A 23,892-nucleotide genomic window follows, 5' to 3' on the forward strand; every position below is an offset into this window, starting at 1 on the left:
CAGCCTTTTCTGTGGCATCCTCTGTTTCAATGTCATTATGGTCACTAATATGGTTGTCCAAGCATGGTGAGCCTTTTCCAGCCCTCACAATTTTACTCGACACATATCTGTCTAAAGAATGTTCTATGATGCTCTTCAATCTGTCAACTGATGCAGAACACTGTCAGTGCTGGAAATGAAATTTTTGTGTTTGCCTGTCAGGCAATCTGGAATTTGTCTCTTGTCACCCTTGTTAAACAGGAAGATCTTCATACCTTCCTTTGTATTTCTATTTACAGCCATATTCTATGAAACTGTAATGGACTTATGATCACTGATTCCCTGTTCTGTGCTGATTCAAAAACTTCATGTTTTTTTGTCACCAGCAGGTATAAGATTTTATCTTCATGAGTTGGTTCTCCAATTAACTGTTCATTATAATTTTTGGGTAAGGTACTTAGAGAAATTTCAAATGATTTTCTGTCACTACTACCAATCCTAATCACTTGAGTCTCCCAGACTATAGCAGGTAAGTTAAAATCTCCACATGATCAGAAAAATTACATAAAATGTTTTCCAAGTTTCCCCTTGGGTGTTCCACCATTGCTGCTGCTGCTGCTGCTGCTGAGGCAGGGAGTCCATAAAAGCATCCAGGGACCATGTTTGATCTGTGTTTAACACTTATCTTCACTCAAATTGTTTCACATTCTGAATCAGTATTCACCTCACTAGATATTATTGTATTTTTTATTGCTATAAACACACTTTTACCACCAGTGTTCAATCTATTTTTATGACACACATTCCAGTTGGAGTCTAGATTTCATTGATGTGACATGCAGTTTCAGCCAGCTATTTGTCCCTAATATTATGTGGATATTTTTTACTATTTATAAATGAGACTAGTTCTGGGACCTTCCATAGATGCTCTTGCTATTAGCTAATACAGTATTAACATTTTGTTTCTCCAATCTTCTATGATGAAAGCTATTCTGTGTTCACTCAGAATGTCTTATCAGGCGTGTAGAGGGATTTCTCTATCCTAAGAAATCGACATGTGATCGCTGCACTTACTCCGCTACCCTGGTAGCTACTTCCTGCATGTAGTGCACACACCTGACCTAGGGGGCTATACATTTCTCCAACCAATAGCAGAGGTCAAGAAATCCACATCCACAATGATCAAGGAATTGTCTGAGCTTCTGTTTTAAGCCTGCCTATTACCTCCAAACCAGAGGACCATGGTCATTTGTGGGAGTGATGCTGCATAATGTTAGCACTGTTTTCACTCTGTGAGAATGACCTGCTGTCTTCACCAAATCAGCCTGCTGCCTGTAGGAACTAAGGATGGCCTGTGAATCCTGGCAGCAGACATCAGTCGTGCTGACATGAGCAATGATTTGCAGCCAAGTGCACACAGTGTGCTCAGTCGCTGCTGACAGATCCTCCTCCACATCTCAGACAAGACACAAGACCCCCCCCCCCCCCCCTGTCAAGCAGACAGAGAGTGGACACTAGCCTTTTCCAACCTGCTCTGGCCATAACATTGCCCATGCCATGGGCTCCTGCAGAGCACACAGATCAGGTCAAACTGTCTTCGCTGTGTGCGTACCATGAAGTGTATAACATTTTAGGCCATGTATCATATACTGCTATACTGAATTAAGTAGTGTATTTAATAGTACAGCACTGTTTACCACATGTTGGGTACTGCAACAGAAGTTTGCAAGATCAAATACTGGCAAATAACACCCAAAAAAAATCATCACTACAGCTGCACACAGTGTCATCACAGTTTTTTTCAAGACAAGAAAGAAACTCACAAAGGAAATAAAGGAACAAAAATGCAATTGCAGGAAAGATACAAGTGTTAACTAGACTTAGTGAAAGACAGTGTAACAATCATGAACAGCATATATCTAAATTTATATTAACGTCTTAGGAAGACATTTGATAACTGCTTCAGACATAAAATATTTAAGACATTTGTACTTAATTGTTCAGGTTGTTGATCTAAAAGGACGAGTATGATACATATAACATACCATCCCCAGATGAAGTGAAAATAGTGTCCTCTGGATCCTTTTCCCTCCAGTTTAACTCCTGAAAAATACATGTGACTTAAACGAACAGTTAGCAAATGTATATTCTAAATGCATTGACATTTGTGAAACTGACAGCACTCAAAATTTATGGGATTATATAAATAATATTATTGACACAGCATATAATAATATTATTTACACAGTATATGGTGTATAAGAATAATGACTATCTATGTACAGCCAACTATCTCTCTATGTGATGTGTGCATAAAAGGAGGTAATACATTTGTTGGTTAATCCTGGAATACATACTCTCATAATTTTTAGAGTGGACTTGTGTCCTTCACCTGGGCAACACTGGCAACATTTTGAGGCTTATTACATATGTTTATTAATTAACTTTAACTTAGTTTATGACTTGTCACAAAAGAAAGATGAGAGCATTGACTTTGGACCTAGAGTTGCAACAAAAACCCCTATAAACATGTATACATTCCCATGCAACCAGTGCCTAACAAAATTTCCTTGATCCTCATTCTTCATATCAAACCTTGAGTTTCTATGGAAACTTCACTTCAGGCACTGGAATGATGAAAGACATACATTATTTTTGTACCTCCTCCATAATGTTGCCATTCTCTGACTTATCTGTAATATTTATTAATAATGATCATGTGATCATCTTCCTGCCAATATCTGGAGGAATATTTCTGTGGAACTTTATTTTATTTCTCTTTACAGTCATTTGTGAGTGGTGCCTCCTCTTTTACTAAATCCTGGAGTAGTAACCTCCGTGAAATGGAAACAAGTACTTGCCCTTGGCGGCCGAACTTCCCAGAATGGGGGACTTCCGGCCCACAATGCCGTACGCTCATTTCCATTTCCATGGCAGCAGAGCAGCTAGCCAATTGAGGTTTCCTTTCCTTCTCCTCTGGGAGGACAGGGGTATGTCATTTAGTTTTCCTTTCAAACTTAGTTGGCAGTATCACATCTTAACAGAAGAACAGAACTTTCACACTGTTCTTAAAATTGTGTCTGCTGGGTAGAATCTTCTCTAAGTCTTCTCTGTTCAGAAAGAAGAGGGCAAAAGATCCTTGTGTTTTTTCCAACCCTAATTGGGTTAACATCTCATGCTTTATGGTCGGTGTGGGCAACTGGTCAGTTTGCCATGCTCTCCATACAGGACTGATGCTGAGGGTTGTGACAAGTCTAGGGCGAAAAAGATTGTGAGTGGAGAGTCTGCTGAGAGGAGCTTGTGAGTATTGATGCTGTACTGAAACGTGGAGATGTAATTCTAGGTTGACTTGGATTTTATGAGTTAGGATCTGTTTAAACTTGTGGCACCTTCAGGCATAGGGAATGACTATGTTTATATTAAAATATCTTTTTGCATGTGAAATTTGTTACATCGAGTGAAGCTTGGTGTCAAAAATTCGGTTTATTAGAGGGTCTTGTATCTGTTTGTGTAGATGCTCCATGTAGTCATCATTAGGCTTGTACCCATCCTCCCCATTTAAAATCACTAAATTAAATTTGATGTGTGTAGCACTAATTCATTTCATCATACTCATGATGGCGAGTGAGTATTGTATTTCTCACCATGTGCAGAGTAGCATGTGGTCTTCAATCATTGTTATTTAGTTGGCAGCCATTTTGCCATTAAGCGGATCCTTGCAAGTTTTACTGTCACGATAGTCGCCGTTTCCCACTCTTATGCTTCACTGTTGATCTGACAGCCCGAAGGTATGTATGATACAGAAACCTATCCTTAAATAGATGATAAACTTTATGTTTCAGTGAGGCTTACCAGTGCTGATGGTCATACAAATTCACTTAATTCCCCTGCCTCATATATAAGTATGGGACTATAGCTATCACAACTTGACAATGAGTTGTGCTGATAATGTCCTGTTCAGTGCTAAATGATGTCACTAAATAACTGGATTCTTGAATGCTAAATCTCTAGACCATTAAGATTATTCAGGATCCCATTCCTTTATACACTGAGGTGATAAAAGTCAGAGGATACCTCCTAATATCGAGTCAGATCTCATTTTGTCCAGTGTAGTGCAGAAGCTCGACATGGCATGGACTTAACAAGTTGCTGGAAGTTCCCTGTGGAAATACTTAGCCATGCTGCCTCTAAAGCCGTCCTTAGTTGCAAAAGTGTTGCTGGTGCACAATCCGTGCACAAACTGTCCTCTTGATTATGTCCCATAAATGTTAGTGGGATTTATTGGGGTTTGCACAGCTGAATAAGTATTAAGGAGAAAAGAGACATCTTACTAACAACTATATTTGCACATTCAAGAACAAAACAAGATTACAGCGATCACAACACAAGAATCAGCGCACACAAAGAGTGTTAGGCAATGCCAAAGAGGTCAAAGAGGTCTATTTTACACAGTGCACTTTGCTCCGTCACACACGAAATATATTGTTCACACAATTCCAACACCCCTCCTTGAACTTATATTTTGTGTGTTGCTTCCACAAGATAAACCAAATAGTCCCACAATCTTCTCAAACTTCTCCCTTTCCAAGGGTTTGGTCAGAAGGTCAGCTAACATGTCTTCTGTACGCAGATAGTCCACGGCAATGTTCCGTCGTTCTACGTAGTCCCGAATGAAATGGTGCCGTATATCAATATGCTTTGTCCTAGCACTAGTAACATCATTTTTAGCTAGGTTTATGGCTCCCTTATTGTCACAGAAGATGGTTGTAGGTTCCTCAATTAAATTGGGTTCTATTTCACTTATTAATGTTCGTAGCCATAATGCTTCCTGTGTGGTGTAGGATAGTGCCATATACTCGGCCTCTACGGTGCTCAATGCAACAGTTTTTTGCTTTTGACAGGACCATGATGTGAGGCCCCCCATTAATTTAAAACAGCAGCCAGTGGTGGAGTATCTGTCTCCCAATTCACTCCCCCAGTCCGCATCGCTATATCCCTCTAGTTTTGCGTTACCATCTCTATGGTATTTTAGCTCATAGTTTGAGGTTCCTCTTAGGTATTGGAATATCCTCTTTACAGCTTTCCAGTGCTTTTCCTTTGGGTCTCTGCAATATCTGCTCACTGCATTGGTGGCAAAAGCAATGTCGGGTCGTGATGTTTGAGACAAATATAACAGACTCCCTACTGCTTCTAAATAAGGAACATTCTTGTCACATTCCACATCAGTCTCATTTACACTTCACTCCTACTTCCATTGGAGTACTTATGGGTTTGCAATCACTCATGCCAAATTTCTTTAATATTTTTTCCGTGTATGATGATTGACTTATGCTCAATTCTTGTCTTTCTTCATCCTTAGTAATTTGCATACCTAAATAACGTTTAACTTCTCCCAAATCATGCACCTTAAACTTGGTTTGCAGCTGTTTCTTGAAAATTCTCATTTGGCCTTCACTTTCAGTCAGGATAAAGAAATCGTCCACCCATATCGCCATAATTATTACACTCCTGGAAATTGAAATAAGAACACCGTGAAGTCATTGTCCCAGGAAGGGGAAACTTTATTGACACATTCCTGGGGTCAGATACATCACATGATCACACCAACAGAACCACAGGCACATAGACACAGGCAACAGAGCATGCACAATGTCGGCTCTAGTACAGTGTATATCCACCTTTCGCAGCAATGCAGGCTGCTATTCTCCCATGGAGACGATCGTAGAGATGCTGGATGTAGTCCTGTGGAACGGCTTGCCATGCCATTTCCACCTGGCGCCTCAGATGGACCAGCGTTCGTGCTGGACGTGCAGACCGCGTGAGACGACGCTTCATCCAGTCCCAAACATGCTCAATGGGGGACAGATCCGGAGATCTTGCTGGCCAGGGTAGTTGACTCACACCTTCTAGAGCACGTTGGGTGGCACGGGATACATGCGGACGTGCATTGTCCTGTTGGAACAGCAAGTTCCCTTGCCGGTCTAGGAATGGTAGAACGATGGGTTCGATGACGGTTTGGATGTACCGTGCACTGTTCAGTGTCCCCTCGACGATCACCAGTGGTGTACGGCCAGTGTAGGAGATCGCTCCCCACACCATGATGCCGGGTGTTGGCCCTGTGTGCCTCGGTCGTATGCAGTCCTGATTGTGGTGCTCACCTGCACGGCGCCAAACACGCATACGACCATCATTGGCACCAAGGCAGAAGCGACTCTCATCGCTGAAAACGACACGTCTCCATTCGTCCCTCCATTCACGCCTGTCGCGACACCACTGGAGGCGGGCTGCACGATGTTGGGGCGTGAGCGGAAGACGGCCTAACGGTGTGCGGGACCGTAGCCCAGCTTCATGGAGACGGTTGCGAATGGTCCTCGCCGATACCCCAGGAGCAACAGTGTCCCTAATTTGCTGGGAAGTGGCGGTGCGGTCCCCTACGGCACTGCGTAGGATCCTACGGTCTTGGCGTGCATCCGTGCGTCGCTGCGGTCCGGTCCCAGGTCGACGGGCACGTGCACCTTCCGCCGACCACTGGCGACAACATCGATGTACTGTGGAGACCTCACGCCCCACGTGTTGAACAATTCGGCGGTACGTCCACCCGGCCTCCCGCATGCCCACTATACGCCCTCGCTCAAAGTCCGTCAACTGCACATACGGTCCACGTCCACGCTGTCGTGGCATGCTACCAGTGTTAAAGACTGCGATGGAGCTCCGTATGCCACGGCAAACTGGCTGACACTGACGGCGGCTGTGCACAAATGCTGCGCAGCTAGCGCCATTTGACGGCCAACACCGCGGTTCCTGGTGTGTCCGCTGTGCCGTGCGTGTGATCATTGCTTGTGCGGCCCTCTCGCAGTGTCCGGAGCAAGTATGGTGGGTCTGACACACCGGTGTCAATGTGTTCTTTTTTCCATTTCCAGGAGTGTATTTCTTCTTTTCTCCCTTTACTCCCTTTATAGTAAATGCTGGGATCTGCCTTGGATTGCTTCATATTCATATTTATTAGAGTTTCATGTAGACATCGATTCCAGCAACGTCCACTTTGTTTAAGTCCATAAATACTTTTTCTCAAACGCCAAATCTTTTTACTTTCTGACCTGGTTTTTATGGCTTCCCTTGGTGGAATGACATATATCTCCTCCTCCAATTTCCCATTTAAATATGCCGTTTTAACATCCATATGATGAATTATTAAATTTCGTTTTACTGCCAAGGCTAAAAGATATCTCAATGATGTATACTGGACTACAGGTGAAAAAGTTTCTTCGTAATCTACCCCTTGTTTTTGTGAATATCCTTTTACCACAAGTCTTGCTTTGTATTTTGGTGATGAGCTTTCAGGGTTCTTCAGATTGAATACCCATCTTGCCTGCAGTGGTTTCTTATCTCCTGGCATATCTACCCATTCAAAGGTTTCGTTTCGATATAAAGATTCTAATTCTCTCTTCATCGCTTCTTTCCATTCTTGAGAGTTTGGGCCACTCATTGCTTCTTCTGCTGTTCTTGGCTCATCATTAAAAGACTGTGCTGTATACATCTCAAAATCCGGATATTCCTTCGGTTTTGGTACACGAGAAGAACGCCTTACATTGGTTTCTTCATGTTTTTCATCTTCTAACTCATTGTCATCATAAATTGCTTCCATTTGTCCTTGGCTGTCGTCTTCCTCTTCTTCACTTCCTATTTCCTCACACAAGGTTTCACCTTCTGAACTAGGTGCAGTTGACTTAGTGGTTTTGCTCTCTTCTGAGTCCTTTCTATTTTCAAAGAATATTACATCTCTACTTGTGACAATCTTTTTAGTCAATGGATCCATTAATCGGTAGCCCTTTGAATTTTCACAATAGCCTACAAAAATATACTTTTTAGCTTTCGGATCCCACTTTCCTCTTAGCTGTTTTGGAGTATGTGCCATTGCATCACACCCAAAAACCCTTATATTGCTTAGATCAGGTTTCTTTCCTACCCATATTTCATAAGGGGTTCTACTCTTTAATGTCTTTGTAGGTGATCTATTGTTTAAATATACAGCTGTTGACACTGCCTCTGCCCAAAAATCTTTGGATAATTCAGTGTCAGTCATCATGCTCCTTGCTTTCTCAACAATGGTCCTATTAGCCCTCTCAGCAACCCCATTTTGAGATGGGCTGTACCTTATGGTAGTTTGATGCCTGATTCCCTTTTCTGTCAGAAGTTTCTTCAATTTCTGGTTAATATATTCTCTCCCATTATCAGACCTGATGATCTTGATCTTCTTTCCTGTCCATCTTTCAACCATATTGCAATATTCCTCAAAGATATCACTCACTTGGTCTTTAGAACTAAGAAAATAAACATGAGTATATCGTGAGTAATCATCAATAAACATAAGAAAATAATTATTCCCACCTATGGATTCACACTCCATCGGACCACATACATCTGTGTGGATTAACTGTAAGACTTCTGTGGATTTACTCTTACTTGTCTTGAAGGGTAACCTTGCTTGTTTTCCCTTTATACATGTCTCACAAGGATCCTTGGACACACTAAAATTCTGTATTCCCTTTACCATATCCTTTATTATAGACATACTCTTTCTATTTAGATGTCCAAGCCTCTGGTGCCATAAAAAACCTTCTGCTGAATATACTGAATCACTAATATTTTTATATTTACTGTCAATGATATCCAACTTAAAAATACCCCTTTTGTTACTTGCTGTAGCTATAACTTCACCACTTTCACTGATTACACTTGCACCCTGCATGTCAAAGGTGACTGTATTTCCTTTCTTGACAATTTCCCCTACAGACAGCAGGTTAGTTGCCAAATTTTTCACATAATGAACATTGTGTGCTGTAACCATATCTGATTCACCATCTACACTTACATGTAGATCTAGTTTCCCAGCCAGGTGACACTGGAGTTTGTTGCCATCAACAGTAGATATTCCCATATGAGTCTTATCTTTGATGTCATAAAGAAGTGATTTATCTTTAACAATATGCACAGATGCACCTGAGTCTAAAATCCATTCCATATCACGGTTGCTCATCCCACAAAAAGAATAAAAACATGAGAGTGCTTTTACCTTTGTTATTGTCTCTCTGGTCTATCAGTAACATACCTCCTTCGCTGAGTGTCTGATCCTGGGCTTACTTTTTCTTTGCACTGAGACGCAATATGTCCCATCTTCTGACATTTATAGCACCTCACCGGTTTCTTCTTTTTGTTTTTGGAGTAGAGAGCAGACGCACCTTCGTTCTCCAATGTACAACAGCTTGGAGCACTCTTTACGTCCTGCAGGATTTTCACCTTAACACTGTCGCCTGTGATTGGTATACCCGAGCTTTCAAGTCCCATAATCATAGGTGCATACCTTTCGGGCAGTCCTGCCAAAAGCAATGTTCCTATCCATTCTTCAGCGATCTCGAATCCGATGTTTCTCAGTCGGTTCGACGTGGTTAATATTTTGTTAACGTATTCGTCTACACTCTTACATTTGTCCAGACGAGTGGTAATTAACTCGCGTAATAATCCTACTTTTCTCGTAAGACCACCATCCTCGAATGCACTTCGTAAATTGTCCCAGACTTCTTTCGCTGTAGCAGCTTTTTCAACGTGAACATAATTCACCGAATCGATCAGTAATATCAATTTTGATTTTGCTTTCCTATCCTTACTTGAATAATTCTGATCTGTGGATTTCATTGTCCCATCTACCACGTCCCATAGGTCGTCTAAACGTAAATACGCTTCTACTGCGAACTTCCAGGTTGCATAGTTTTCGCGACCTATAAGTCTTTCAATCTGTGGAATTTGTGCCGCACTCATTCTTAACGGTAACTTGATTTTTATTGCCGTAAAGAACACCGAAAAATAATGCGGAAAAAAATTGCGATCGTCTTGTAAGGATCACTCGCAGTAAATTGGAACTTTTCCAATACTTTCTCCTTACTATTTTGTTGATATACTTATTCCAAATGCACGCTGGGCCCATAACCTATTGGGGTTTGCACAGCTGAATAAGTATTAAGGAGAAAAGAGACATCTTACTAATAACTATATTTGCACATTCACGAACAAAACAAGATTACAGCGATCACAACACAAGAATCAGCGCACACAAAGAGTGTTAGGCAATGCCAAAGAGGTCTATTTTACACAGTGCACTTTGCTCCGTCACACACGAAATATATTGTTCACACAATTCCAACAGGATTCATGTCGGGCGATCTGGGTGGCCTACTAATTCCCTCAAATTGTCCAGAATGTTCTCCAACAGCCGGCCGGTATGACCTAGCGATTCTAGGCGCTTCAGTCTAGAACTGCGCGACTGCTGTGGTCGCAGGTTCGAATCCTGCCTCGGGCATGGTTGTATGTGTTGTCCTTAGCTTAGTTAGGTTTAAGTAGTTCTAAGTCTAGGAGACTGATGACCTCAGATGTTAAGTCCCATAGTGCTCAGAGCCATTTCAACCATTTTTTAATATCTATGAATAAAAATTTATCATTAGCTGGCAAATACTGCTGCGAAATCCATTATGTACTTTAAACGGCCAAGCAAAATTCGTAGTCTCCAGTATTTTTTGTTGATAACTAGAAAATGGACACATATTTTATTTTTAAAGTTTGTGGTAAGACGGAGAACAGATTTTACGACGTTTTCCGAAAAAGTCTTTTCATCACGAGGAATGTTAGTCTTTTGTGGATCCCGAAATTTTTATTTATTTGACCATGAATTCTACAGCTGGACGACTACAGTGAATTACTACTTGAAAGAAGCTGATAAGATTCAAAGAGGTCCAAAGACCGGCAACTTGGTTTAAATGCACAGAAACATAAAGTTGTAGACTTCACGAAAGAAAAAAGACATGGTATCGTATGACTACAATATCAGTGATTTGGCATAAGAAATCTTTGACAAATATCTGTGTGTAATACTCTGTGGATATGAAACGAGATAATCATACACGCTCAGTCGCAGGTAAAGCAAGTGGGAGAGTTCGGATCACTGCTAGGCTAGTGGGTCAATGCTTTCAGTCTACAAAAGACATTGTTTACAAAACACTCCGTCAATCCATTCTAGAATCTGCTCAAGTATGTAGGATCCATTCTAGATAGGACTATAGGGGATACTGAAAGTACACAAAGAAAAGAATCACGAACTGTTACAGGTTTGTGTGACCCAGGCGATAGCACCACGGAACTGCTGAAGAATCTGAGCCCATTCTGTGAAAGCTTATTAAGTGTTTCAAGGAGGAGTCTAAGAATTTACTACAGCTATCTACGTACCATTCCTGCAACCTTTGGTCACCTGCAGGCCTCATTCACATACACTCTATCGCACATACACGCCAAGCCACGCACAACACACACACACACACACACACACACACACACACACACACACACACAAAACCACTAAGGAATCACCCGAATGGGACGAAAATCTATAGGTGTGGTGTTCACGTACAAGTACAGACAAAGAAATAGTTACAATTTCAGAAAACCTGCATAATTTATTCACGATTAAGAACTTCACAAATTGAGCAAATCAATAACGCTTTGGTCCCCCTCTAGTCATGCAAGCAATTATTCGGGTTGGTACTGATTGACAGAGTTGCTGGATACCCCCCTAAGAAATATAGTGTCAAATTCTGTCCAACTGGCGCGTTAGATCGTCAAAATCCCAAGCAGGTTGAAGGGCCCTGCCCATAATGTTCCAAACGTTCTTAACTGGAGAGAGATCCGGCAACCTCGCTGGGCAAGTTAGGGTGCAGGTGGGCACTATCTTGCTGAAATGTAAACCCAGAATGGCTTGACATGGAGAGCAACAAAACGGGGTGTAGAATACTGTCGAGGTACCGCTGTGCTGTAAGGGCGCCGCGGATGACAACCAAAGGGGTCCTGCTACTATGAAGCAAATGGCACCCCAGACCAACACTCCTGGCTATTGGGCCGCATGGTGGGTGACAGTCAGCTTGGTATCCACCACCGTCCAGGGCGTCTCTAGACATCAGACATGTCTTCGCTGGTCATCATATCTCATCACTGAGGACAATTCTGCTCCAGTGAATGAGATTCCGGGTCGAAGACGTTTCTGGAGACCAACCTGACTGTCACCCTCCATACGGCCAGATAGCCAGGCGTGATGGTCTGGGGTGCAATTTATTTCATAGTAGCAGGACCGCTTTCGTTGTCATCTGTGGCACCCTTACAGCACAGCGGTACGTCGACAATATTCTACATCCCGTTTTGTTGGACTTCATGGCAAGCCATCCTGGGCTTACGTTTCACCAAGATTATGCCAGAGGTACTGGGAGATGAAGAAGGTTGCACTGGATAGAGTAGCATGGAGAGCTGCATCAAACCAGTCTCTGGACTGGAAACCACAACAACAACAATGCCAAACTGGTAAAATGCGAACCACAGAATGGCGAATATCCGAAAATGCGTCACGGGCGGGGTGCAACGCGAGCTCCTCGATCTGCCACGAATTTCTTCCTCTGGCTGGATCCGGCCCGCGGACTGCCTGTTGCCCATCCGTGCTGTGGAGAATGTGAAGACAAGACTGGAATTAATTACAGCACTCACAGAGACGTTAGGAAACGTTCTTCCTTGCTCCACATCCGAGCGGAACGGGAAGGAACCGTAATAAATACAACAATAAGAAATACCCTCTTCTCCACTGTGGGTTCAGGGTGTGGATATAGATGTAGATGAAAAGGTGGCAGCGTGTAGGCTGCTGCCTGGGTTTTAGACATTCGTCACTACTCTGTTTATCTCGTTTTATCCCACATACTGCCCAAGTTGCACATCCTAAAACAGCAGCCTTACAAAAACTGATATAAGGGGAAAAGATCCTCAACATTATGTCTGCGCGTTAGTGTGCGGGTGTTTTTGTGTTTTCTCCTATTGTAATAAGTGGCAGTATGGTTGTCTGTCCCATTAACATTGCGATGGTTGTTTAAGAGGCAGACAATTCTTCGCTAAGCGTATCAACGAGAGGGGAAATGAGGAACTAAAAGATGCGCTTGTCGATAATGGAGAAGTATATAAGGCACCAGCTGCGTGTCGTTGATTGTCGATTCACACTTTGAGAGCTTGCTGTAACCGTGTTCACGTGTTGTGTTCGCCATAAACTAAGTCAAACGCTAATACCGCAAATCGGATCATTTTGTATTTGTCACGTAAAGCTAAGAACATTTTACAAAAGTTTGGTCAAAATGAACCGTGTTGTTGTTTGGTTTCTTCTCCGGGTCAATGAGTGTCTCACAAGGGGAAGAAGGTTTCAGAAACGGCCAACTGATTCAGCTCATGATTGGTAGGTCCCTTGTGAATCACCTAAACAAATGAACTCTAAGATGTTTTGGCTCACTACCGCCAGTTTTTTTATAAAACCACCTCTGAAGTTCATGACGCGCTATCGACTCAGAATTGACAATATCGATAGATAGTACAAAACTGCATATCTGTCGTTATCATCATATATGGGGTTGGCAAATGAATATTTTTCGAGAAAATAGAAAAATAGTTATGCACCAAAACGGTTAACGCCTTTAAGCGCAAGTGTCGCTGGCCGAGCGACCAAGCCACCTGGCTGTGGACCGCTCACGTCATGTTTCCGATTCCTGAGTGCCTTCTGCAATTATTTTTTCATGTGTAGTTTTCTAGGTATCGAAATTGGCTGAAATAGAATGCTAAATAAGGTAAATAAATCAATAACGAGTTTTAACAAGGTAGGTAAATGTATGTCTCAAACAACTTCGATTAGTGAAGAGTTAAAATTTTAATCTTTGCCTTTCGTAGTAGCTCTTTTACTCACTCTTTTGCAAACCCTCACATTTTTCTAAAACACTATCTGGCTGGATCTAATCATATAAACATTCGAAAGAGGTATGTTCACGGCATCAATAATAAATAATGAAAACAATCTCTGAGAAACTATGGTAGCAAGGGCAGATAAGCGCGAAAACTCTCGCACGATCAGCCCAACAGCTCATATATCCAGGAAGAATGTGAAGGAGAATGAAAAAGAAAATTGAAAATCTGTTAGATGATCATCAGTTTAGCTTTCTGAAAGGTAACGATACCAGAGAGGCTGTTCTGACGTTGCTGTTGATAATCGAAACAAGACTTATGAAAAATCGAGTCACGTTCATAGGCTTTGTCGATATGGAAAAAGCGGTCGACAGTCTAGAATGGTGCAAGATATACGAACTTCTGAGAAAATAAGATTAAACTATGCAGGGAGAGACGGATAATATTCAATATTTGCAAGAACCGAGAGAGAAGAATAAGAATAGAATAGCAAGAACGAAGAGTCGGATTAAAAAGGGTGTGAGACAGGGATGTAGGCTTTTGCCCCTACTGTTCAGTCTATACAGGGTGTTCGGAAATTTTCATTACAAACTTCTAGGACTTGTAGAGGGGAGTGAGTACATAATATTTTGACTGAGAACCCATGTCCAGAAATGAACCGTTTCCGTTCTACGACGGTTTCAGTTCCGATGTGTAACGCGACCAAGTCTGCCGAGGGAAAGAGAAAAGTCTCAGAGTTGCTTGTCCTGGTAGGCAATAGGGTACACAGGATGACGTCAAATTTGGTTTCAGCATGATGATGCACCATCTCACTTCTCATGCGCGATTCGGTGACATCTCACCAGATGATATGGTGAAAGATGGATAGGCTAAAGTGGTCCAAACGCGTGGTCGCCGCGACCGCCGGATTTAACTCCTGTAGACTACTTCTTGTGAGGTCGTGCGCAAAGTTTAAATTGCGGGACTCCAGTAGATGCAGAGGAAGACCTGCTGGCACTAGTTCTGCCCGTTGCACTGGAAGCTGAAGAGATATCTGGTGGGATGCAGAGCGTGTACCAGAATATGCTTCGTACGTACAATGCCTGTAACAACGTTTCCGGTTGCCACATCGAGTTGCTGTTCTAATTTGTCAGTACCGTTCTGTACGTACAGTATGTTGGGTTCTATTTTGTTTTGGAATAACGTAAACACCTAATGGCTAAGTGTTAACACATACAAATTTGCTTAAGTGCTAAATGAATGGTTCGTTGTGTTTTGTTTGGGATTGTTAGCTGATAATTTTACTGTGTGACGCCTAATTCATTTCGTCAAGCAGAAGTGTATGAGTTAAACATTTGAGTTGAAACAGTCGTAGAACGAAAACGTTACTTTTCCGGACATGAATTCCTATTCAAAATATTACGTACTCACCCGCCTCTACATGTCCGAGAAGTTAGTAACTGGAATTTCAAATTTCAAATGGCTCTGAGCACTATGGGACTCAACTGCTGTGGTCATAAGTCCCCTAGAACTTAGAACTACTTAAACCTAACTAACCTAAGGACAGCACACAACACCCAGCCATCACGAGGCAGAGAAAATCCCTGACCCCGCCGGGAATCGAACCCGGGAACCCGGGCGTGGGAAGCGGGAACGCTACCACACGACCACGAGATGCGGGCAACTGGAATTTCCGAACGCTCTGTATATCAGAGAAGGAATTACGGAAATAAAAGAAAGACTCAAGAGTAAGACTGAAACTCAAGGTGAAAAAGACATTAATGATAAGACTCACTGATGACACTACTTCCCTCCTGTGCAAGCGAAGGAAAAATTAGAGACTCTGTTGAACGAAATGGAAAGTTTGATGAGGTCAGGGTCTGGACTGAGAGAACATCGAAGGAAGACGAAAATATTAAGAAGGAGAAATTAGATTAGCGATAAACTTAACATCGAAATTGTGGACCACAAATTAGTTGAGGAAGGAATTCTGCTATTCTGGAAGAAAAATAACACATGACGGACGAACCAAGGAGGACATATAAAGCAGACTAACAGAGACAAAGAGGTCATTCTGGCCAAGAAAGGTATGCTAGTATCAAGCGTAGGGCATAATCCGAGGAAGAAATTTCCAAGCAGATACGTTTTGGAGAACAGCATTGTGTGGTAGTGATTCGTGGACTGTGGGACAACCAGACAGGAAGAGCATCGAAGCGTTTGAGATGTTGTGCTACAGAAGGATGTTGAAAATTAGGTAGCCCGTTAAGATTAGGAATAAGGAAGTTCTCCACAAAATCGTCCAAGAAAGGAACACGTGGAAAACACTGACAAGAAGAAAGAAATAACTTCCATGGTAATAGAAGAAGTCGCAGAGGGTAAAAACTGTAGCGAAAGAAATAGAATGGAATAAATCCAACAAATAATTGAAGACGTAGGCTATTCTGAGTTGAAGAGGTTGGCCCAAGGGAGGAATTTTATGTAATCAAATAAACTTTTTCTCATTTAAACAAAATCTTATTAAAAGAGCAGAAAAAAGAACAATTGATATAAAAAACTTGAATTGAAAATGATAACAAACTTATTTTCAACATTTGATCCGTGTCACATCAAACCAGTCCGAAAATTAACAAAAACTCTGTTTGGGGAACGAACTTTGGTACTTACCATGCATACGGTAACCCCGTCGCCTGAGAAGTTTGTGCTGATCATGAATGGTGTTATGGATCGTTACTGAAACTGCGTAGTTGTCAGTTCCTGCTGGGTTTCCATAATTTCAACTGCGAAAGCCTCGAAATAGAGTTTTAACTTTTCAGAAAAAATTAACATCACATACCTGCCACACGGGCGTGTAGTTTGGCGTTATTACTTTTACCATGCAAGTTGTATAACCGCAGTCGTCTATAAACACGGTATGACGCTATTAGTTCGTCCAATCCAGAAATCCAATATGAGACAAAACTTGTTATCAGCAATGTTTGGTTTTAAAGCGCTCTCAGGATATGCTTTGTAAATTGAATTTGTAAGCTCTCACTACCCGAAATTCAAAACCTTCTATTCTCACGAATTTCAACACGAAGAAAAATATTTATGAAAAAAACTGTAGAATGCATGTATCAATCGAACACAGACGCTCCGTTAAACAGCCAGGTGCCTCGGTTTCTCGGCCAGCGCAGCTTTCCTTGAAGGGTGTTATACTTAGTGGTAGGGTAAGGTGACCTAACTGTGACACAAAACTGTTACGGAAAAATTGTAAATGTTAGAGCGTATTAGCAACTTTAATATTACACAGTCTTTAATTACAAATGTAAATTAGTAAAAATAGAACTGTATATCATTTTTTTGGACTAAAATTCTTAAATATTATGCGAGTGGCCCAAAGTATGATACACATATATTGTTGTGTACACTGGAAACAGAAGGTTGAGGTCTCAAAATATATAAATCACACAAAACGATAGGTATGTGTAAGTGAGATTTCTCTGTGGGTGATATTTCTGGGATATTTATGGCTGAAGCGTACTTAAGAATGAACTACAGAAATTTGTTTATTTGTTTTTCCTTTTTTTAATGCTATAAGGTCAACCAACAATGGGCAGGACCTGTTGACAATTATACTTAATATATTGCTAATAATACAAAAGTGAGAGATACACGAAAGAGAGTCACCGTCTTGTTATATTATTTTTCATGAACATGAAGAGAACCAGGAAACACAAAGCAGATTTCTCGTTTTATACGAGGGCCGTTCAATAACTTATGCCCCACTTTTTTTTCTCTGAACATATTTATTGTTAAGAGTCAGAATTGGTGACAATATACATCAACATGTCTTGTCCGTGTCCTGTTTTTCTATGTAGTCTCCATCACGTTCTATGGCCGTACGTCAACGTTGTGGAGGAGCAAGTATTCCCTGCTGGTAAAAGCTCTTGTCCTGTAGGTGTAGCCATATTTTCACAGCATAACTGACACTCTCGTCATCTTCAAAGTGTGTTCCCCATAGAGAATCTTTAAGCGGCCCAAAGAGATGAAAGCCCGAAGGTGCCGGGTCTGGACTGTAGGGTGGACAAGGCAATGATGTTCATCCCAATCTGGCGATGTGTTCCCAGGTTCTCTGACTTGTGCGTGGGAGTGCATTATCGTGTTGGGGCAAGATTTCTGCTGGATTCTTGTCCGATCGAAAACGTCGGAAACAGTTCTTGAGTTTATTCAGAGTCTTCACGTATGCTTCTGAACTGATGGTTGACACTCTTGGCATCACATCCACGGGAATGACACCAGCACAATCCCAGAAGATTGTCACCATGACTTTTCCGGGAGAGGAGATTTTTTTTAATTTCTTCTTTTGTGATGAATGAGGATGATGCCACTCCATGGACTGCCTTTTTGCTTCCGGCTCAAAGCGGTGCACCCAGCTTTCGTCCCCCGTAACGATCCGTGACAGACAGGCCTCTCCATCAGTCTCAAAACGCTCCAGCAATTCAGATAAAATGGCCTTTCTTTGAATCTTGTGGTCCGCTGTGAGCATTCGTGGAACCCATCCGAGAGTCTCGATCATTGCAGACGCACTTACAATGCTGACCGACAACTGTAGAGCCAAATGTCGAGCTGTGATGCGCCTGTCGTCACGAATAAAGGCATCCGCTCGATTCAGCATGTTTGGAGCAGTGGCTGTGACAGGACGTCTCGAGCGTGGCTGATCATGGAGCTCTGTTTCTGCATTTCCTCAGGCTGTAACTTTCTTTACCCATCGCCCAGCTGTACTCCTATCAACTGCAGCATCGCAAACGTTTATGGGTGCTCACCACTATTTCTTTTTCTGCACACAAGAATTCCATAACGGCAAGCTGCTTGTGGCGCGACTCGTATGTAGACGCCATTTTGACGCTGTACTACAGCTCTGCCATCAACCAGAACGGTTCGAAACTTCACCGGCGCACAGAACAAACATCAAATGAGAAGCACCAACAAGGATGTTTGTCTATGTATATTAATGGCTTAAAAAAATGTGCGGCATTACTTAATGAACAACCCTCGTATTTCCCACCGCATTAGCAACATGAGAAATTGGCACTTTCCTTGTCACATCAATAATAAGAGAAATGTCTTTTTCTTTTCATACGAAAACTGTCGTCCTTGTCCACAGTCTCTAGAGCCATAACTTTTAGGTCATTTTCCAGTACTTTTTTGTATGACACAGACATGTGTAGCTGTATGGATTCGTCTTTCCTCCTCTTCATTTAGCCAGGATATAATATCTTCCAGCTACGCTTGCAGGATCAGTCATTACAATAGGATCTGGTGTGGATTCTGCGAATAGAGCGACCTCATCCATGCTGTAGTCACTCTCCAAACAAATGTCGGAATCAGAATCAATCTCTTCAGTTTCCTTTCTATTTAATGTACTTGCCACAGCTTAGGTCACTGGCATGGCTTTCTGGCTCTCCCGCTTCTGGGCTACTCTTTTTTGTTTGGCAGCTTTTCACTTTCAGCAGTGAGTTTACTGCTGGAGTGTGGTCTCCCGCAGTTGTTTTCCTGGCGTATGGTAGGTGAGGCATCCCGCGCTACACCACTGTCTGGCTGATGGTTGGGTCATAGGCGACAGTGCATCACTTTATGGAATCTGTATAATACAGTATTTTGGAATGGAGCGTTTCGTATTTAAGGAACATACTGACTGATTAATAATCATACTCAAATAACTTATGTGTCAATAATGAATAAATTAGCAGACAGTGGACTATTTTCTATGTATCTCACACAAAAATATTTCTGGCATATAGTCAATACTTGCGTAAATGATACAAATGTTCCAGAACTGTGTTTCAGTCTGGAAAGTGAAGTTTCTAATGGAGAAAGAAATGATGACTAACTGTTTCTAAACAATGGCAGCATAACCAACTGCAGGAACATTTGTGATACGTGTGGTTTTTTTCATGGATAGACGGGGTATCATCTTTTTGGCGAGTTTTGACTATCAGTTTTAGGACACCTTACCCGGCTGCAATCATGAAAGTTTCGTTTCTCTATTTCTCGGACGTTGCAGGTCCCATATACGATGATATTGAAAACTGCTCAGATTTCAATTAGCCATTGTTGATGCCAATTATGAATCAATTGCGCTTATGAACATAAGGGCGGATTCCCAAGAAACTGAGGTAGGGAGTGATAAGGCAAAATAAAGTGACGGAAAAAAATCGCAACACCAAGAAGAAGTTGTGCGACATAAACAAAAATTTGTAAGATTATGTCTATTCAAATTTCACGACCGAGCGAGGTGGCTCAGTGGTTAGCGCACTGGACTCGTATTCGGGAGGACAACGGTTCAAACCAACGTCCGACCATTCTGATTTACGTTTTCCGTGATTTCCCTACATCGCTTCAGGCAAATGCTGGGAAGTTTCCTTTGAAAGAGCACCACCGTTTTCCTTACCCATCCTTCCCTAGTCCGAGCATGTTCTCAGTCTCTAATAACCTCGTTGTCGACGGGACGTTAGACACTAATCTCCCCCTTCTCCAAATTTCACTCCAGCTGCATAAGAGTGGCGTTAGTAGTGTCTCTATGTGGATGCAAATCAGGTTTGCTTTGAATGCACACTGTAACGGTCGCGAGCGTTAGTTACCTTTGAGATTGGACGTAGTGAGTTGATGTTAGCCGAGAACTCCTTTAAGGCGACAAGACGTCATGTGGTAGACATTTTACCACTTGTTGTTTCTCAAATGTCAGTACAACTGATTTTTGACATTTATGTAACAGGCTGTTCTCTTAAGAAGAATCCACCGTTGCTGAACGGTGGCGAAAGCATCTGTGGTGGGGGCTGCTGCATCATGATAAAGATACGCCACAGCGTGTTGTAATTCTAATCCTAACCCAGATTTGTATATACGTTTAACTATTTATCTATCTCAAGGAATATGCTTACGGGGGGTTGGAACACGATAATGAAATGCCTGAAATGCCCGTAAATATATACAGCATCTCAAGAGGTGAGGGCCATTTAAACTCGCAGAAAAATATCTTATGAAAAACGGGGGACTGAATACGGGAAATTTGACTGCCACGACACATCTTATAGTTCCGTTACGTTCTACGTAGCCTAGTCCGGCTACCGTGCTTAATTGTACAGACAACATCAAAGAAGTCACAGTCACAACCTTGTGATAAAATTAAGTGACCTGCAGACATGGAGCGCCTCGTGCAGTCGCAACATCGCATAAACACTATTATGTTGTCGGCGGAAATGGGAAATTAAGTTGTCGATACCCATGCGAAGTACAAAGAAATATGGCTGATCCATATGCAGACCTACACCACCATCTGCGAGTGCAAATTTATGCAGAATGGAACAAGAACTTGTGTATTTCTATCAACATGAAGGACAACACAATCTGTAAATCGGCACGAACATACCGTTGCGATCGCGGTACGATTCTGGAGGGTATAACGGAATTTTCTAGTGATACTGTTTAGCCTTCGTTTCCGTCGTGGAAAATTTAGATAGAATCACCATCGAGTGCAGTGGGTAGAAATAGCTTCGTGTGAGTGTGGCTGAAGGGCGACGCCAACCAAATCATCAAAGGCTGACCTCTGAGGTCAGAAGAAACAACCAATTTGCGAGTGCGATCCAAATGAAGTCCTTAAAAGTGCCATAAAATTCCTAAATGTCGTACCATTGGTTTGGAAGCTGGCAGAAGTTATCCTTGCTTTTCGACAAATGACGAGCAGTTAGCAGCCTGTTACTGTATCATAGAAAAGAAAACCATGCCAGTACAAAGGTGGCCAACACCTTATCGACTTGCACCGCTTGTAACAACAATCTGAGATACTTAGTTGAGAAGTGAAGTTGTTAAAAATGTGGAAATACATCGCAGGATGGAAGGACAGTACGGTGATCCATATGTGTCCCTGCAGCGAGTGTACGAGTGGTGTAGAAATTTCTGCGGAAGATGTTTCGCGGCTAGTTTAGGGACACAGCACAGTAACGAACTAAAACAATAGAGCTGTTGTGAAGGAGAACTGTAAAGTAATTTAAACTAATCAGTCACTGTTTTGGATGTTAGTGGTGGTTAGCACATAATTTTGTCTGTGGGATGCTGGATTCATTACAGCGTGCGAAACGGTGGCGCCACGTGAGCTGACTGCTGAATTGAAAGATCGTTGCATCGGTACCTGTGAGGAACTTTTGGGTCGTTTCCAGGTCGAAAGTAATGGGCTTCTGAACTGAATTGTTACATGAAACCTGGGCACACTATCACCAACCTGAAAAGAAAAGAGCGAGCACGTACTGGTGCCGTACCTCTTCGCCAAATGAAAAGAATGCGCACTCAACCATTGCTGCTCATCAATTTCAGCGACCGAGTACAACTGAGTGTTGTACGCAGCTGATGGTGCTGTCTGAAGATGGCCTAAGACTAGGCCGAAACCGGCCATTTTAATAAAATAACCGTCGCGATCCAGCCTGTTTTTTTTCGCTGATTTTATATGGTTTCCAAGATCGTTGTTTCCCAAAAATGTTACTAAAAATTTTGAATTCTGAAAGTAATTTCTGGAGTATGCGAAAGGAGTGTTATAACGCCGCTGTATTTACATTAATGAACTAATCGACAACGTCTGAAGCTGTATGGGGCTGTTTTCGATAATGTGATTGTGTGTAAGATGGTAACAATATGAGAAGAGGTGCAGAGGATTTTGAGTGGGGCAGGACGTGAATAAATGTGACATACTCCGCACACGTAGTAAAAGAAATCCGCTACTGTACAATTACAATTTTGGCGACAAATCAATGGAAACAGTATCTACCGTAAAATAAGTAGGAGTAACCATTCGGAGCGATCTAAAGTGGATGACCATATAAAACAAACAGCTTGAAAAGCGGATGCCAGGCTGAGATTAATTGGTAGAATCTTAAGGAAACGTCATTCATCCACAAAAGAAGTGCCTTGGAAAACACATTTGAGACCGATCATCAGTCTGGGGCACTTACCAATCAGCATTAATATGATAGAGAAGATGTAACGGTGAGCCAGGGTTGAGAAAACCGACCGGTTAAAACACATACTAGTATTTTAGTTCTAAATAAACGGTATTTGTTTCGTCTCGGCTATAACGTGTTTTTCTATTTTTTACTGATAACCGAGTAAAAAACCGAAATATCAATTACCCATATCAGCAGTGCTAAAATTTTTTGTTTTTAAATAAATCTTTCCTAAAAGAGGAGTAAGTTTTATTCGTGAAATTCATATTGGTTTGAAATATTGCGTTATTGTAGAAAACGAGGACAGTAAGCAGTGCCTTAGTAATAATGCCGACAGAAACGAGCAAGAAACACAGGGCGTGAGAACTGGTACAGCACTGCTGAGACAATAATGGTCGTGTTGTCGTGTGTGCTGGCTTAACGTACACGCGTACATGCACTGTGCAAGACTTTCCACTACCTGATATATTCGGTAGCTTCTCGCTGTCGTCGATGGGCATCCGACGTATTACAGAATGGCACCGGCTTTGGTCTGGAAATATTTTTACCAAGTTACGAAGCAATGAAGTACAACGCTTCATTTGCTTTAAAAGATGTAAGATTTGTCTGTCATTTCTATGAAATAATAAAAGAGGAAGGAAGTTATGGCAACATTAATATATTAAAAGCTTAAAAAAATTAATTCGTAGTATTCATTAAAAACATAAAATAGCTTATCTGCCTCCTGTGTCTACAGAATATGCCTTTATTTGCTTGCAGCTCTTGGAAACGGACAAATTAAAATCCACAACACAGGTATCCAGTCTCATTTTTCACCCATTAGCACTGGGTATTCGTAATGCCCATATAGTGGTACGATCTCCGATTACAAGATGATTTTTGAGCAGAGAATGAAAAAATTAGAATCACTAGGAGAATACTGGTGATTTTTTGTTGTATTCAGCCCGTTATCACCCTTCCAGAAGAGCAGTGAACGGTGGACGGGCTAAGTTTTCTTTTAAACTGCCTATGTAATATAACACTCTGATTCTTTATATCTTGAAATTAAGACAAAAAACCAAAATTGATTATTTCAGAAGCTTGTCATTTTGAGCGGTTTTAAAAGTCAGGCTAAAATGGCGTGAAATACTACCGACGGTCGACGCGTTTCGTAACGCGA

At 41.8% G+C, this 23,892-nt stretch overlaps 1 protein-coding gene across 4 annotated transcripts in view; it reads right to left on the reverse strand.

The window, feature by feature from the left end:
- LOC126235928 (uncharacterized) overlaps window positions 1–23,892 on the reverse strand; it is a 306,471-nt gene that overhangs the window by 12,844 nt on the left and 269,735 nt on the right. For 2 of the 4 annotated variants that reach the window (XR_007544841.1, XR_007544842.1), the window contains exon 2: window positions 2,025–2,082. The exons of the other annotated variants lie outside the window; for them this stretch is intronic. The gene's annotated coding sequence lies outside the window, so the exon portion shown is untranslated. The remainder of the gene's footprint in view (window positions 1–2,024; window positions 2,083–23,892) is intronic. 4 annotated transcript variants of the gene reach the window in all.

Source organism: Schistocerca nitens, chromosome 2 (genome assembly GCF_023898315.1).
Source record: "Schistocerca nitens isolate TAMUIC-IGC-003100 chromosome 2, iqSchNite1.1, whole genome shotgun sequence".
Taxonomy (NCBI): domain Eukaryota; kingdom Metazoa; phylum Arthropoda; class Insecta; order Orthoptera; family Acrididae; genus Schistocerca; species Schistocerca nitens.